The sequence below is a fragment of the Cebus imitator genome, unplaced genomic scaffold (genome assembly GCF_001604975.1).
Source record: "Cebus imitator isolate Cc_AM_T3 unplaced genomic scaffold, Cebus_imitator-1.0 Scaffold560, whole genome shotgun sequence".
Taxonomy (NCBI): Eukaryota; Metazoa; Chordata; class Mammalia; order Primates; family Cebidae; genus Cebus; species Cebus imitator.
This window is the reverse complement of record NW_016107875.1, coordinates 627,168-641,838: the sequence shown is the minus strand read 5'-3', so window position 1 is coordinate 641,838 and position 14,671 is coordinate 627,168. Positions and strand designations below refer to the sequence as shown.

General features: G+C 41.6%; 2 pseudogenes; both read left to right on the top strand.

Moving 5' to 3' along the window:
- Positions 1-13,249, top strand: part of LOC108294056 — a 17,773-nt pseudogene extending 4,524 nt beyond the window's left edge.
- Positions 13,250-13,280: 31 nt separating this feature from the next.
- LOC108294055 lies at positions 13,281-14,671 on the top strand (annotated as a pseudogene).

Sequence of the window (14,671 nt, the reverse complement as noted above, 5' to 3'; positions counted from 1 at the left end):
AAAAAAAAAAAAAAAAAATTTTTGGTAGAGAAGGAGTCTTGCTCTGTTGTTCAGGCTGGTCTTGAACTTCTGGCCTCAAGTGACCCTCCTGCCTTAACCTCCTAAAGTGCTGGAATTATGGGAATGAGCCACAGCCCCTGGCTAAAATATGTTTTAATGGAAGACGTAAGTATGTAAAATACTAATCCTGACTTTTACTCATTGTACTGGAAATTTTAAAAGTAGTAACCTGCCCCGTTGTTTATGATGTGGAGTGTTGTGTGGTCTGAAGGAATTCAATAATGCTCCACCAGCAAAAAGACATTTGCCAAATCACTAGTGGGAAACCAACCTGATGTTGCAACCCAGCTAATGCGCAGAATCACCTGGGGAATCTACAAAAAGAATGCAGAATTCAGGCGGACAGAACCAGAATCCTGGGGGTGGGGCCTAGGAATCAGAATTTTGAAAAGCTCCGTGATCAGGCTGGTCGTTGGTTGGGTGTAGGAGACATAGTAACAGTTCCTGGACAGCAGTGGTCATCTGACATGGTAGGGCCTGTCTGCGTCTGTGTGATGCTCCCTGGGACCTCGGACAAGTCATTTCAACTCTTTGTGTCTTGCTTTCTTCATCCATAAAATGGGGATAAAAATAGTACCTACTCTCTCCAGTCTTAACTTGCTCAGAAAAAAAAGAGAGAAAAAAATAGTACCTACTCTTGGGTTAGTTATAGGGATTAAATGAGTTAATTTATGTCAAGTACTTATAATAGGGTCTGGCACAATATTATAAACATGCCATAAAAGATAGTTACTATTTTTTATTAACATATATGCCACGAATATACTGGCACACCATTTCTGCTACTGTTTTTGTTAATACATATATTCTAATAATTTTTTTTTTTTTTGAGATGGAGTTTTGTTCTTGTTGCCCAGGCTGGAGAGCAATGGCATGATCTTGGCTCACCAGAACCTTTGTCTCCTGGGTTCAAGCAATTCTCCTGCCTCAACCTCCTAAGTAGCTGGGATTATAGGCATGCGCCACCAAGCCCCACTAATTTTTATATTTTTAGTAGAGATGGGATTTCACCATGTTGGCCAGGCTGGTCTCAAACTCCTGACCTCATGATCTGCCCACCTTGGCCTTCCAAAGTGCTGGGATTACAGGTGTGAGCCACCACACTCGGCCTTTAATAATATTTTTTAAAAGAATATTATTCTATACTTAAGTCCTTTGTGCTAAGATGGTCGCTTCTCCTATCTTCCAAGCCTCCTGAGGTTTTCGCCTTGCTTGTTCTATTTCTTTGGCACAGGACATTTATTCTGGAGCTACTGGAAACACAGAGGCATTTAAAAAAATTTTTTTATTATTGTACTTAAAGTTGTGGGATACATGTGCAGAACATGTAGGTTTATTACATAGGTATGCATGTGCCATGGTGGTTTGCTGCACCCATCAACCCGTCATCTACATTAGGTATTTCTCCTAATGCTATCCCTCCCCTAGCCCCCTACCCCCGACAGGCCCTGGTGTGTGATATTCTCCTCATGGAAGCATATTTTATGCCCCAACTAGCCTGTGAGAGTTTTGGCATTCAATAGAAGGTGGATTATGATTCAAATGGTTTATTACTCTCCAGGTGCCTCAGCAGATCTGATGATATTCAGAGTTTCTGGCAGCTTCAGAGGCAGTATTTCACTGGTTAAGAAACGCTTCTAAGCAAATCTGTTTTGTTGGACTTCAGGCCCATGCATGCCCTAAAGACCTAATTATATGGACTTAAACTGAGTTAGAAATAACCTATTTCACACAGATTTTTGAAGGGAAGTTTTCCTGAATTATTTTGGTACACACAGAGTATTAATCCAAAAAGGTGCATAAAGATGAAAAATAACACATGTACATTATAGACATACTCTTAACCAATCTTCCTAATCACCGCAGGCTAACCATGCACATTGGATATATTTTATGAATATCATGATGACTCATCTTTTTTTTTTTTTTTTTTGAGACGGAGTTTCACTCAAGTTACCCAGGCTGGAGTGCAATGGCGCGATCTCGGCTCACCGCAACCTCCGCCTCCTGGGTTCAGGCAATTCTCCTGCCTCAGCCTCCTGAGTAGCTGGGATTACAGGCACGCGCCACCATGCCCAGCTAACTTTTTGTATTTTTAGTAGAGACGGGGTTTCACCATGTTGACCAGGATGGTCTCGATCTCTTGACCTCATGATCCACCCGCCTCGGCCTCCCAAAGTGCTGGGATTACTGGCTTGAGCCACCGCGCCCGGCATGATGACTCATCTTGACAGAATTCCTTTCTTTGAGCTGGAGATGCAAGGTTAAAAAAAATATTTCCTCTACATTGAAAGTTACTCAGTAGTTTTAATTTCATGAGAGGCTAATAATTATAAGATTTTTACCTATTAAGTGGCTCATTAATTCTAAACGATTACTAAAGCACATTTGGAGAGCTAAGAGTAAATATAGCCAAGTGAGAGAGGGCATGAAATGATGCAACATTAAAATTTCAACACATAATAAAAATGCTCAACCTTACTAGTCATTAGGGAAATGCAAATTAAAGCCACAGGTCTGGGCTTTAATAGAAATTTAATAGAAATGTAATAGTCATTCACTATATACTTACTAGAATGACTACAATCAGAAAAACCGACTATCAACTGTTGACAAGGATGTGGAGGAACCGGATCTCTCAAATGCTGCCGGTGAAAATGCAAAACAGTGAAACCACTGTGGAAATCAGTTTGACAGTTTCTTATAAAGTTAAACATTTGCTACTATTTGTCCCAGCAGTCTCTCTTTCAGGTATTTAGCCAAGAGAGATGAAAACTTAAAAACCTTTACAGCAGCTTTATTCATAATTATCCCAACCCAGAAATAACCCAAGTGTCCTTCAATGGGTGAATGAATAAATAATCTCTGGTATATCCACATGGAAGGCTGAATAATGACCCCTCAGTTAATATCATGTCCTGATATCTGGAACCTGTGAATGTCACCTTATACAGAAAAAAAAAAGGAAAAGAAAAGGATTGTAAATGGGATTAAGGATCCTGACATGGGGCGATTTCATATATCCTTATAAGTGGAAGTTAAAGGGAGATTTGACTCTATACAGACAGAAGAGGAGGCACTATGACCAGAGAGGCAAAGATTGGGGTGATGTGGCCATAAGCCAAGGAATGCTGGCAGCCATCAGTAGCTGGCAAGGAATAGATTTGCCCCTGAAGTCTCCAGAGGCCCTGCCAACACCTTGACTGTAGTCCCATAATACTGATTTTGGACATCTGGTCTCCCATAACTGTGAGAGAATGAATTTTTGTTGCTTTAAGCTATCAATGTAGTAATTTCTTGTAGTAACCATAGGAAACTAATGCCCTACCCAATAGAATACTATACAGTGATAAAAAAGAAACTGACTATTGATATATACAGCAACATGAATGAATCTCTGATGCATTATGCTTAGTGAAAGAAACAGACTCAAGAGGCTATACACTGTATGATTTCATGTCTATAACATCCTTGAAAAGGCAAAACTATAGGAATCAAGAACAGATCTGTGGTTGCTGGGGTTAAGGTTGATTATGAAGGAGCAGCCTAAAGATTTTTGGGATGACAGAACAGTTTTTGTTTTGTTTTGTTTTGTTTTGTTTTAAGACAGAGTCTTGCTCTGTTGCCTAGGCCGGAGTGCAGTGGCACAATCTCAACTCACTGCAACCTCTACCTCCCGGGTTCAAGTGATTCTCTTCCCTCAGCCTCCCAAGTAGCTGCAATTACAGGTACCCACCACCAAGCCCCAATATTTTTTGTATTTTTAGTACAGATGGGGGTTTCTCCATGTTAACCAGGCTGGTCTTGAACTTCGGACCTCAGGTTATCCGCCCACGTCAGCCTCCAAAGTGCTGGGATTACAGGCACCACACCCAGCCAATAGAAGTGTTTTGAATGTTGACTGTGATGTTTTATACATTCTATTTACTTGTCAAAATTCATAAAACTGTGCAGCAAAGAGAGTAAATAGTAGTGTATGTATAATTTAAAATAAAATCTAAAAAACAGGTGAAGCTTTAGCAGCCAGGAAAAATGTTGAAGTGTTAAACTTCAAAGATGATGTAACACAGGATTCTACCCTAAGAGGCACTGGTTTTCAGCTCAGATCTCAATCAGAAAATTTCTCTTTCTATCAAAGGAGAAGTTAACCCCTTCTTTGGTGGCTGACAATATATGCAACACAAAAGAGTGGACTGAGAGCATCTTTTTATAGACCGCTGGAAAGAGATCACAAAGAGCTCATACGAGAGAGAGGAGGAAGCTCCTGGGCCATGAGAAGAGAGAGAAGGCTCATTTCTAGGCCACTTGGTAACAGGAGTCTGCATTTGTAGGGCGTATTGAAAGGACTGAACTTCTTTAAGAACTGTCCTTAAGGTGAATTTTAAACAACCAAAGACTGAGAATTTCGGCTAAAGGTCAAGGATGCAAGAAAGTGACATCCTACTGCATGCAGACCTGAGTAGGACAAGAGAGAAGAGGCATAGCAGAGTTTGGACAGTACAAAATGTAAAGCGGACCAGAGTGGAGCCTATTCTCAGTCACATCAACCTCACTAAAGGTTTTCACTCAGAGGGGGATGGGTGTTTCTAGCAGAACTCCTCCTTGCAACATTGGGCGTCTATAGTATGAATTATGCTTGAGTGTAGTGTTCTCATTCCGTGTACTAGTTCTGTTATTGTTAACAGTTCTTGTGTTGCTTTCACAAAATTCACCGTCGAAGTAACCCTTTTAGGTATTGCTGCCATGCAGGCTTGCTAATGAGAAGCAAGTTAAATGCTGGAGGATGGTTACCAAAAATGATCGTTGGAGTTTTGAAATACTGTAAATACTATCTCTGAAACTTGCATGGTCCAAAAACATAACCAGTGCAAAATGCAGTCTTGTTATTTTGTGGTTAACAAAACCATTTGGTGTACAATGCTACAACAAGGTAGAGTGGCTCATTGATTGCCCTGGATCGTTTTAGGAGCCTGACTCTGGTATTCAATCTATCCTGGTCCCTGCTGGAGTTTGATATCATATGGCAGCAGTTTATTGACATAAATTTTTCTGGGGACCAGGCCGGGCGCGGTGGCTCAAGCCTGTAATCCCAGCACTTTGGGAGGCCGAGGCGGGTGGATCACCTGAGGTCAAAAGTTCAAGACCAGCCTGGTCAACATGGTGAAACCCCGTCTCTACTAAAAATACAAAAAAAATTAGCTGGGCATGGTGGCGCGTGCCTGTAATCCCAGCTACTCAGGAGGCTGAGGCAGGAGAATTGCCTGAACCCAGGAGGCGGAGGTTGCGGTGAGCCGAGATCGCGCCATTGCACTCCAGCCTGGGTAACAAGAGCGAAACTCTGTCTCAAAAAAAAAAAAAAAAAAATTTCTGGGGACAATTTTGGGTCCTATGGCTGGCTGAGTCTTCTGAGACAGCAACAATGAAGCCAGGAATCTCTGGGTTAGTTGGCGCTCATCTTGACGGCTTAATCCAGAGAGATTGGACCAAGAATATACTGTGGATTCAGGGACTCATTTCAAATTCTGCACTCCTTGAGACTGGAATTATATTGTGGTTTCCCTCCCTGGCCTAGGCCTCATTTTCATATTCCTCTGCAGAAGATAGTAATTTTAGTTGACCCTTATTTGAGAATCAGGGTAGGGCGGATAATGGAAGCCAATTGACAATTGCCTTATAGTTGAATTAATATATAATTGCACGGTATGTTATCTGTGGGTTTTGTTTGTTTTTATAGTAAATGGGATTAATTCATTATCTTTGACAAATTGAAAGTAGACCAATTATCTTTCAGGCCAGTCCAAGTTTGAGAAGAAAAAAATGTTGTCATCTTAAAATGTAGTGATCCTGAGCCTGCTTGTCCTCAGATCTATTCCCCACTCTTCTCTTGCTCTGCAGGCCTGTTTCTCAGCCCCTTGTACCAACTGAAATCTAGCTGAGCTTGACTCATGGACTAGTGGGAGGCTGTTCTAGGCAGAATAATGGTTCCTCAAAGACATTCACACGTTGAGGCAAAAGGGACTTTGTAGATGTGATTAAGGTTATCAGATGGGAAGATTATTGTGAATTAGCCATGTGGACTCACTCTAATCGCATGAGCCCTTGAAACAGGAGAGATAAGGCAGAAGGGGAAGTCTGGGAAATCGGAAGCATGAGAAAGACTTGATCTGCCATTGCTGGCTCTGAAGACGAAGGGAGACATGAACCAAGGAATGTGGGCAGTCTTGAGAGATTGAAAGCCACTCCCGTTTGACACCGAACAAACTGGGACCACAGTCTTACATTATCATGAAGCTGAATTTGCCAAGAACCTGACAGGGCTTGGAAGCAGATTTGTACCTAGAGCCTTCAGAAAGGATTGCAGCCCTGCCAATATCTTGATTTTTGACCTTGTGAGACTCTAAATAGGGGACCCAGATGAGCCAGACTGTACTGGGATATCTTCGATACATTTGTGACCCCCTGGGGTCTCGGTAATATTGGTTTTTCCTGTTGTCCCTCCAACCTAAGGGTCCTAAGAGCTTCCTGCCGTTGCTCTGCCCATCTAGGAACCATCCATTCCCAGGTAGTTTTCACAGCATCTTCTCTCTCCTGTGTTGTCAATTCAGTGTAGTAAATTCCCCCTGCTTTAACTATTCGGTGTGGTTTTGGTTTCCTAATTTGACCCTGTGTGACAATTATAGCATAATAGATACCTTGACGTTTTTGGTGGTATTGGAAGAGGGATGCCATCACTCATTCATTCAATAAAAATTTATTGACAATATATACTATATATCAGCGGTGAACAGGGAAGACAAGATCCTTGACTTTAGTGAACATTACTTTTCAGTCAGGCAGGCAGAACTCGAATCAGTAATTGAAATAAAGCATTAGCATTGTAATAAAGGAAGAACAGGGGCCTATGAGAACATAAAGCAGGGAATTCTTAAACTGATCTATGGTCTAGGGAAGGACTCCATTAAGAGAAAATGTTTAATGAGACTGAAGATTGAGTAGGCTTATCCAGATCTTCCAAAAGTATAATTAATAAGGTGGGAAATTGGGGTTGCTAGCGATTAAAACAACCCTTTTTTCTCCCACTAGAACTTTAAATTATTTTATTAAAAACAGTTTCTCTCAGTCCTGACTCTGTCGATAATATCAAGGTATTGGTTTTGAATAAACACTATGAGTCAGCAGGGTTACATTAAGCTCAAAAGCTTAGTCAATGTCTGATTCTTGTCTGTGCAGAAGGAATGATCAATAATGCGAAGGAAAGGTTAATACCATTTTCAAATATTCTAACGTTATGTTGGGTGGCCTAACCCAGCAGCCTTTGTCAATCCCTTTCTTGCCTGCCCACCACATTTACATTCAGAGGCTTCTTTCCCCAGGCCCTTGTAGCTAGGGGCACCCCTGAAACAGAGGCCTGGTCTACCAGACTCAAGCAGGATTTGTTGAGGATTTTCTGTCTTCCTAGTGAAAAGGACAGACGGGGCTTATGCTGCTCTTTCCCTCTTTTATCTTGAATCGAGACATAACGTCTGAAATTGCAACAGCCATTTTGTGGTCAGGAGGCAGCAAATGCAAATTTAAAAGTCATTATGATAAAGCATGGTCAATAGTAGAATAGTATTTCCCAAATCCTGTTTGCTTCTTATACAGAATCTAGCCTTAGATGCCTTAGACTTGAGCTTTGCTGAGGAAGAAACTGCATAGGTTAAGCAGGAAAAACACAAACGAGCCTTTTTCTTTGCTATATAAGTAATATATGTCAATTTTAGATAAATCACATATTATGTGCACATTTTTTAAAAACCTAAATAGGACATCTGGTTTCCTATCTGGTATGTAAGAAGCTTAGAAGTTACCACTCTGGCCTTAAAAAAAGTAAAAAGCTGAACAAACTGAAAAATTGAGAACTCTTCTTAGATCTGTTAGAGAGTGAGATCACAAGGCAAACTGCTGCCTCTAGGATTGGAGAGACCGGCAGAAACAGAATGACAACTTACTGGAGCAGAAACCTCTGCAGAACCAGTGACAGGATAACTGAACTGTAATTGATGAATTAACAGAGGCTGAGTGTGGGCCACTCCGAGATTTAAAAATTCCAGGGAGACCCAGTCAAGGGGGCACTGGGGACACACTTTCGTGAGTTTTACTGCTGAGAACTCTACCAGGTCCCCACAATAAATATTGGATAATATCATTGGATAATATTTGAAGCAATAATGACTTGAGAATTTCCCCCAAATTAATGTTAGACACCAAACCACAGAACCAGGAAGCTCAAAATCAAGTAAGATAAATGCCAAAAACATTACAACTAGGCATATCATATTAGATCATAAATATTGTGCTGGCAGGGTGAGGGGAAAAAGAAACCATTCTAATACACCAGGGGGTTTTCTTCCTCCTAACAAGGCCTGCCTTAGGAGAAACTATTTTACCAGAGCCCTACCTGCTGGGACTTTATCAAGGCCTAACCTACCTGGGGGAAGTGAAAAACCCAACTCCAGCCTCCTCTAGCCATCTTGTCTCACTTAAGGGGAAAAAAATCTGAAAAGCACTTGTGAAGTTCACAGTGCAGGGGCACAGGCTCCACAAAAGACTGAGACTAGGCCAGGCACAGTGGCTCAAGCCTGTAATCCCAGCACTTTGGGAGGCTGAGGTGGGCGGATAACCTGAGGTCAGGAGTTTGAGACCAGCCTGGCCAAGATGGTGAAACCCCATCTCTACCAAAAATACAAAACTTAGTGAGGCATGGTGGTGCATGCCTGTAGTCCCAGCTTCTCGGGAGGCTGAGGCAGGAGAATTGCTTGAACCCGGGAGGCGGAGGCTGCAGTGAGCCGAGATCGCACCACTGCACTCGAGCCTGGGTGACAGAGCAAGACTCTATCTCAAAAAACAGCAACAACAAAAACTAAGACCTGATCATGGGACTATAGAATACTTCCCCTCACCCCACACTGTACCACTGCATTATTAAAGTCCTATTTACTATTTTTTTAACCCAGTACATCATGTTCACCTTTAACAAAAGCTAGAAGACATAATAAAAGGCAAAAAATGCTGTTTGAGGAGACTGAACGAGTATCAGAACCCAGACTCAGGTACGGCAGGAATGTTAGAATTATCTGACTAAGAATTTAAAAAACTATAATCGCTTTCTCCTCCTGCCCCCCAAGACGCTGAAAGAAAAGAAGGCCAAGGGCAGAAATGTGGCTCTGGCCCCTGTTGTCATAAAGAAGCCAGAGGCCAAGACAGTGGTGAATCCCCTGTTTGAGAAAAACCTTAAGAATTTTGGCATTGGACAGGACATCCAGCCCAAAAGTGACCTCACCCACTTTGTGAAATGGCCCGGCTATATGAGGTTGCAGCGGCAGAGAGCCATCCTCTATAAGGGCTGAAAGTGCCCGTTATGATTAACCAGTTCACCCAGGCCTTGGAATGCCAAACAGCTGCTCAGCTGCCTAAGCTGGCCCAGAGACAAAGCAAGGGAAGCAGCAGAGGCTGTTGGCCCTGGCGGAGAAGAAAGCTTTGGGCAAAGCGGGTGTCCTTACTAAGAGACTACCTGTCTTTCGAGCAGGAGTTAACACCGTCACCTTGGTGGAGAACAAGAAAGCTCTGCTGGTGGTGACTGCATGCGATGTGGAGCCCCTCGAGCTGCCTGTCTTCCCACCAGACCTGTGTCCTAAAATGGAAGTCCTTTACTGCATTATTAAGGGAAGGCAAGGCTGGGATGTCTAGTCCACAGGAAGACCTGCACCACTGTTGCCTTCACCCAGGTTAACTCGGAAGACGAAGGGGCTTTGGCTAAGCTGGTGGAAGCTATCAAGACCAATTACAATGAAGATACCATGAGATATGCCGTCATGGGGGAGGCAAGGCTCTGGGTCCCAAGTCTGAGGCTTACATTGCCACACTGCTGAGTTTTCTGTACATAAAAATAATACAAATTCTCCAAAAAACTATAAGCAATAAGCTAAGGATCTTAATGATAAAAGTAGGCAACATGGAATAGATAAATAATGTAAACAGAGAGATGAATATTCTTTAAAAATGCTGGAGACACGAAAAGACTGTCATAGAAGTGAAGAATGCCTTTGATGGGCCCATTAGAGATTAGATCGGGCTGAGGAAAAAATCTCTGATCTAGAGGTTATGTCAATAGAAACTTATAAAACTGAAAAACAAGGCCGGACGCGGTGGCTCAAGCCTGTAATCCCAGCACTTTGGGAGGCCGAGGCGGGTGGATCACGAGGTCAAGAGATCGAGACCATCCTGGTCAGCATGGTGAAACTCCGTCTCTACTAAAAATACAAAAAATCAGCTGGGCATGGTGGCGTGTGCCTGTAATCCCAGCTACTCAGGAGGCTGAGGCAGGAGAATTGCCTGAACCCAGGAGGCGGAGGTTGCGGTGAGCCGAGATCGCGCCATTGCACTCCAGCCTGGGTAACAAGAGCGAAACTTCGTCTAAAAAAAAAAAAAAACAAAACTGAAAAACAGAGAAAAAAAACTAACAAATCAGAACACAATATTCAAGACTGTGGGACAGACAACTACAAAAAATATAGCATATACATAATGGGAATATTAGAAGGATAGGAAAGGAACAGAAAAAATATTTGAAGCAATAAAGACTGAGAATTTCCCCAAATTAATGTCAGACACCAAAGCACAGATCCAGGAAGCTCAGAGAACATCAAGCAGGATAAATGCAAAAAAAAAAAAAATTACAACTAGGCATATTATTTTCAAATTTCAGATAAAGACGAAGAAAAATTTGAAAAAAGCCAGAGAAACAAAAATCTCCCTTTAAAGGACCAAAGATAAGGATTACATATTACCTCTCTGCAGAAACCATGCAAACAAGAAGATAATAGAGTGAAATATTTGCAAGTAGTAAGAGGAGAAAAAAATTCGCCAACCTGCCGGGTGCAGTGGCTCGTGCCTGTAATCCTAGTACTTTAGGAGGCCGAGGCAGGCAAACCACCTGAGTCAGGAGTTGGAGACCAGCCTGGCCAATGTGGTGAAACCCCATCTCTACTAAATATACAAAAATTAACTGGGCACGGTGGTACATGCCTGTAATCCCAGCTACTTGGGAGGCTGAGGCAGGAGAATCACTTGAACCTGAGAGGCAGAAGTTGCAGTGCAGTGAGAGATTGTGCCACTGCACTCCAGCCTGGGCCACAGAGCAAGACTTGAAAGAAAGAGAGAGAGAGAGAGAGAGAGAGAGAGAGAGAGAGAGAAGGAAAGAAAGAAAGTAAAAGAAAGAAAAAGAAAGAGGCCGGGTGTGGTGGCTCATGCTTATAATCCCAGCACTTTGGGAGGCCGAGGTGGGTGGATCACAAGGTCAAGAGGTCAAGACCATCCTGGTCAACATGGTGAAACCCTGTCACTACTAAAAATACAAAAATTAGCTGGATGTGGTTGTGCGCGCCCATAGTCCCAGCTACTCGGGAGGCTGAGGCAGGAGAGTCGCTTAAACCCAGGAGGCAGAGGTTGTGGTGAGCTGAGATCACGCCATTGCACTCCAGCCTGGGTAACAAGAGCGAAACTCTGTCTCAATAAAAAAGAAAGAAAAAAAGGGAGGGTGGGAGGGAGGGAAGGAAGGAAGGAAGGAACGGAAGGAAAAGAAAAGAAAGAAAGAAACTTCATAAAGGCAAAAAGTAGATTAAAAGTAAAGGGATGAAGAAAGACCATGTTAACACTAATAAAAAAAAGTAGGAGTAGCAATTATAATTTTAGACAAAGCAGACTTCAGAGCAAGGAAAGCTATCAGGGATAAATAGGGGCATTGCATAATGATAAAAGGGTCAGTTTTCCAAGAAGATATAATCATCCTTAATATATATGCACCTAACAATAGGACATCAAAATACATAAAGTAAAAACTGATAGAACTGCAAGGAGAAATAGATGAATCCACTATTATAGTTGGAGATGTATTAGAAATGGACAAATACAGCAGGCAGAAAATCAGTAAGTACATTATTGAACTCAACAGAACCATCAATCAACTGGACATAATTGATATCTGTAGATTACTTCATCCAGTAACAGGAGAATATACATTCTTCTCAAGCTTCCATGGAACGTTCACCAGGACAGACCCATTCTGGGTCATAAAACTACCTTAACAAATTAAGAAGAATAAAAATCATGCACTATCTCCTCTCAGACCAAAATGAAATTAAACTTAGAAATCAATAACAGAAAGATAGCTAGAAAATCCCCAAATACTTGGAGATTAAACACTTCTAAATAACACATAAGTCAAAGAAGAAATCTCAAGAGAAATTTAAAAATTTTTTGAACTAAGTGAAAGGAAGAATACACCTTATCAAAATTTGTGGAATGCAGTGAAAGCAGTGCTTAGAAGGAAACTTATAGCATTACATAAATATATTAGAAAAGAAGAAAAGTCTGCAGTCAATCATCCAAGCTTCCTAAGGAAACTAGAAAAAGAAGAGCAAATTAAATTCAAAGTAAGCAGAAGAAAAGAAATAGCAAACATTTGAACAGAAATTAATGAAATTGAAAACAGGAAGTCGATAGAGAAAGTCAAAAAAATCAAAAGCTAGCTTTTTGTAAAGGTTAACAAAAGTAATAAGGCTTTAGCCATGCTAAGAAAAATAGAGAACACAATGACATATCAGGAATGAAGAAGAGTACGTGACTACTGATCCCATAAATATTATTAATGCATGGACAATAAACGAATATCATGAACAGAGTTCTATATCCACAAATTTGATAACCTAGATAAAAATGGACCAATTTCTTGAAAAACACTATCTGCCAAAACTCATGCAAAAAGAAATAGATGATCTGAAAAGGCTTACGTCTACTACATTCATTGAATCAATAATTAATAACCTTTCAAAACAGAAAGCCCAAATGGGTTCACTGGTAACTTTACCAAACATTTAAGGAAGAAACTACATTAATTCTTTACAATCTCTTCTAGAAATAGAAGCAGAAGTAGTACTTCTTAACTCATTCTGTGAGGCCATAATTATCTTACTACCAAAAGCAGGCAAAGGCATTACAAGGAGACTGCAGATACATCTCCCATGAACACAGATACAAAAATCCTCAACACAATATTAACAAATTGAGAATACCAGGTGGCAAGCTGGTTTGTGTCCAGGTTATGAGGTGCTCGGAGCCTCAGTGGAGCTTGCTGCCTCTGTCTCTTTAATGCAAGAGGAAGTGATGCAGAAGGGTGGAAAATGGCAGAGCTGCAAATGTTACTAGAGGAGAAGGTCCTGTCTCACAAGAGGGTGCTGATAGTTACCAGAACCACACCCACGTGGTGAACTACTGTCAAGTCAGAGAAGAGCTTTAGAAGAGACCAAAGCCTACACAGCCCAATCGCTAGTTAGTGTTACTAATCAAATAGCTGCAGTGTCCAATAGTGTGCTCCAGTTCTGAACATCCAAGGCTTTTAACTTTGGAAAATGGAGTCTTTCATCAATCATATCTCACAGATTGTGGATATTAATAAAGAGATCACATCAAGAATTCACAAAATAATGGCACCTGCAAATATAGAGCTTCTTATAAGGTATGTTCGGATACCTATTACGTACATAGTTCTAAATGATGTGAGCCATGGTGTCGAGTGTGTAAATAACCAGCCTACAAGAATTGGCACACTGCTGGCCAGGCGCAGTGGCTCATGCCTGTAATCCCAGCACTTTTGGAGGCCAAAGAAGGTGGATCACCTGAAGTCAGGGTGAGACCAGCCTGGCCAACATGGTGAAACATCGTCTCTACTAAAAATACAAAAAATTAGCTGGGCATGGTGGTAGGCACCTGTAATCCCAGCTACTTAGGAAGCTGAGGCAGGGGAATGGCTTGAACCTGGGAGGTGGAGGCTGCAGTGAGCCAGATTGTGCCATTGCACTCCAGCCTGGGCAACAAAAGCAAAACTACATCTTAGGAAAAAAAAAAAAAGAATTGACACAGTGTCAAGAACAAATCCTCCTACTCAGAACCACCAAGTCCTCTCATATGAGGCCAGGGATTATTGGGACAGAATACTCCTTATAAAACCCTAGAACCCATTAAACCCCCAAGTGTCCATAATGGCTATATGATGCATCCTGCTACGTTTGGAACTCATCATAGTCCAGGCAGGACAACTTCATTAAATCAGAAACCAAAGCACACAGTCAAAGTAGTGGAGGAAGGGAAGTCAAAAAAACAAAGGAAGCGGTAGTGTTAGTATTCACATTGCTGTACCTACACCTTCACCCTGTTACCGGATAGTTCAACTTCCCCACCACCAACACCACTGGATAATGTTATCATGTTTGATGACTTTCCACCTCCACCACCACCCGCTCCAGTGGATTATGAAGATGAGGAGGCTGCAGTAGTTCAGTATAATGTTTCACATGCAGATAAAGATACTGCTTGGGCCCCCAAGAATTGTATTGAGAACATCATTGCAGTTTATGATTATATAAAAGACAAGGATGATGAGCTGTCATTTATGGATGGTGCAGTCATTTATGTTATAAAGAATGATGATGGCTTATATGAAGGAATCTTCAGTCAAGTGACTGGTCTGTTCCCTGGGAGCTATACTGAATCAATCATTAATGATGTTGATTAA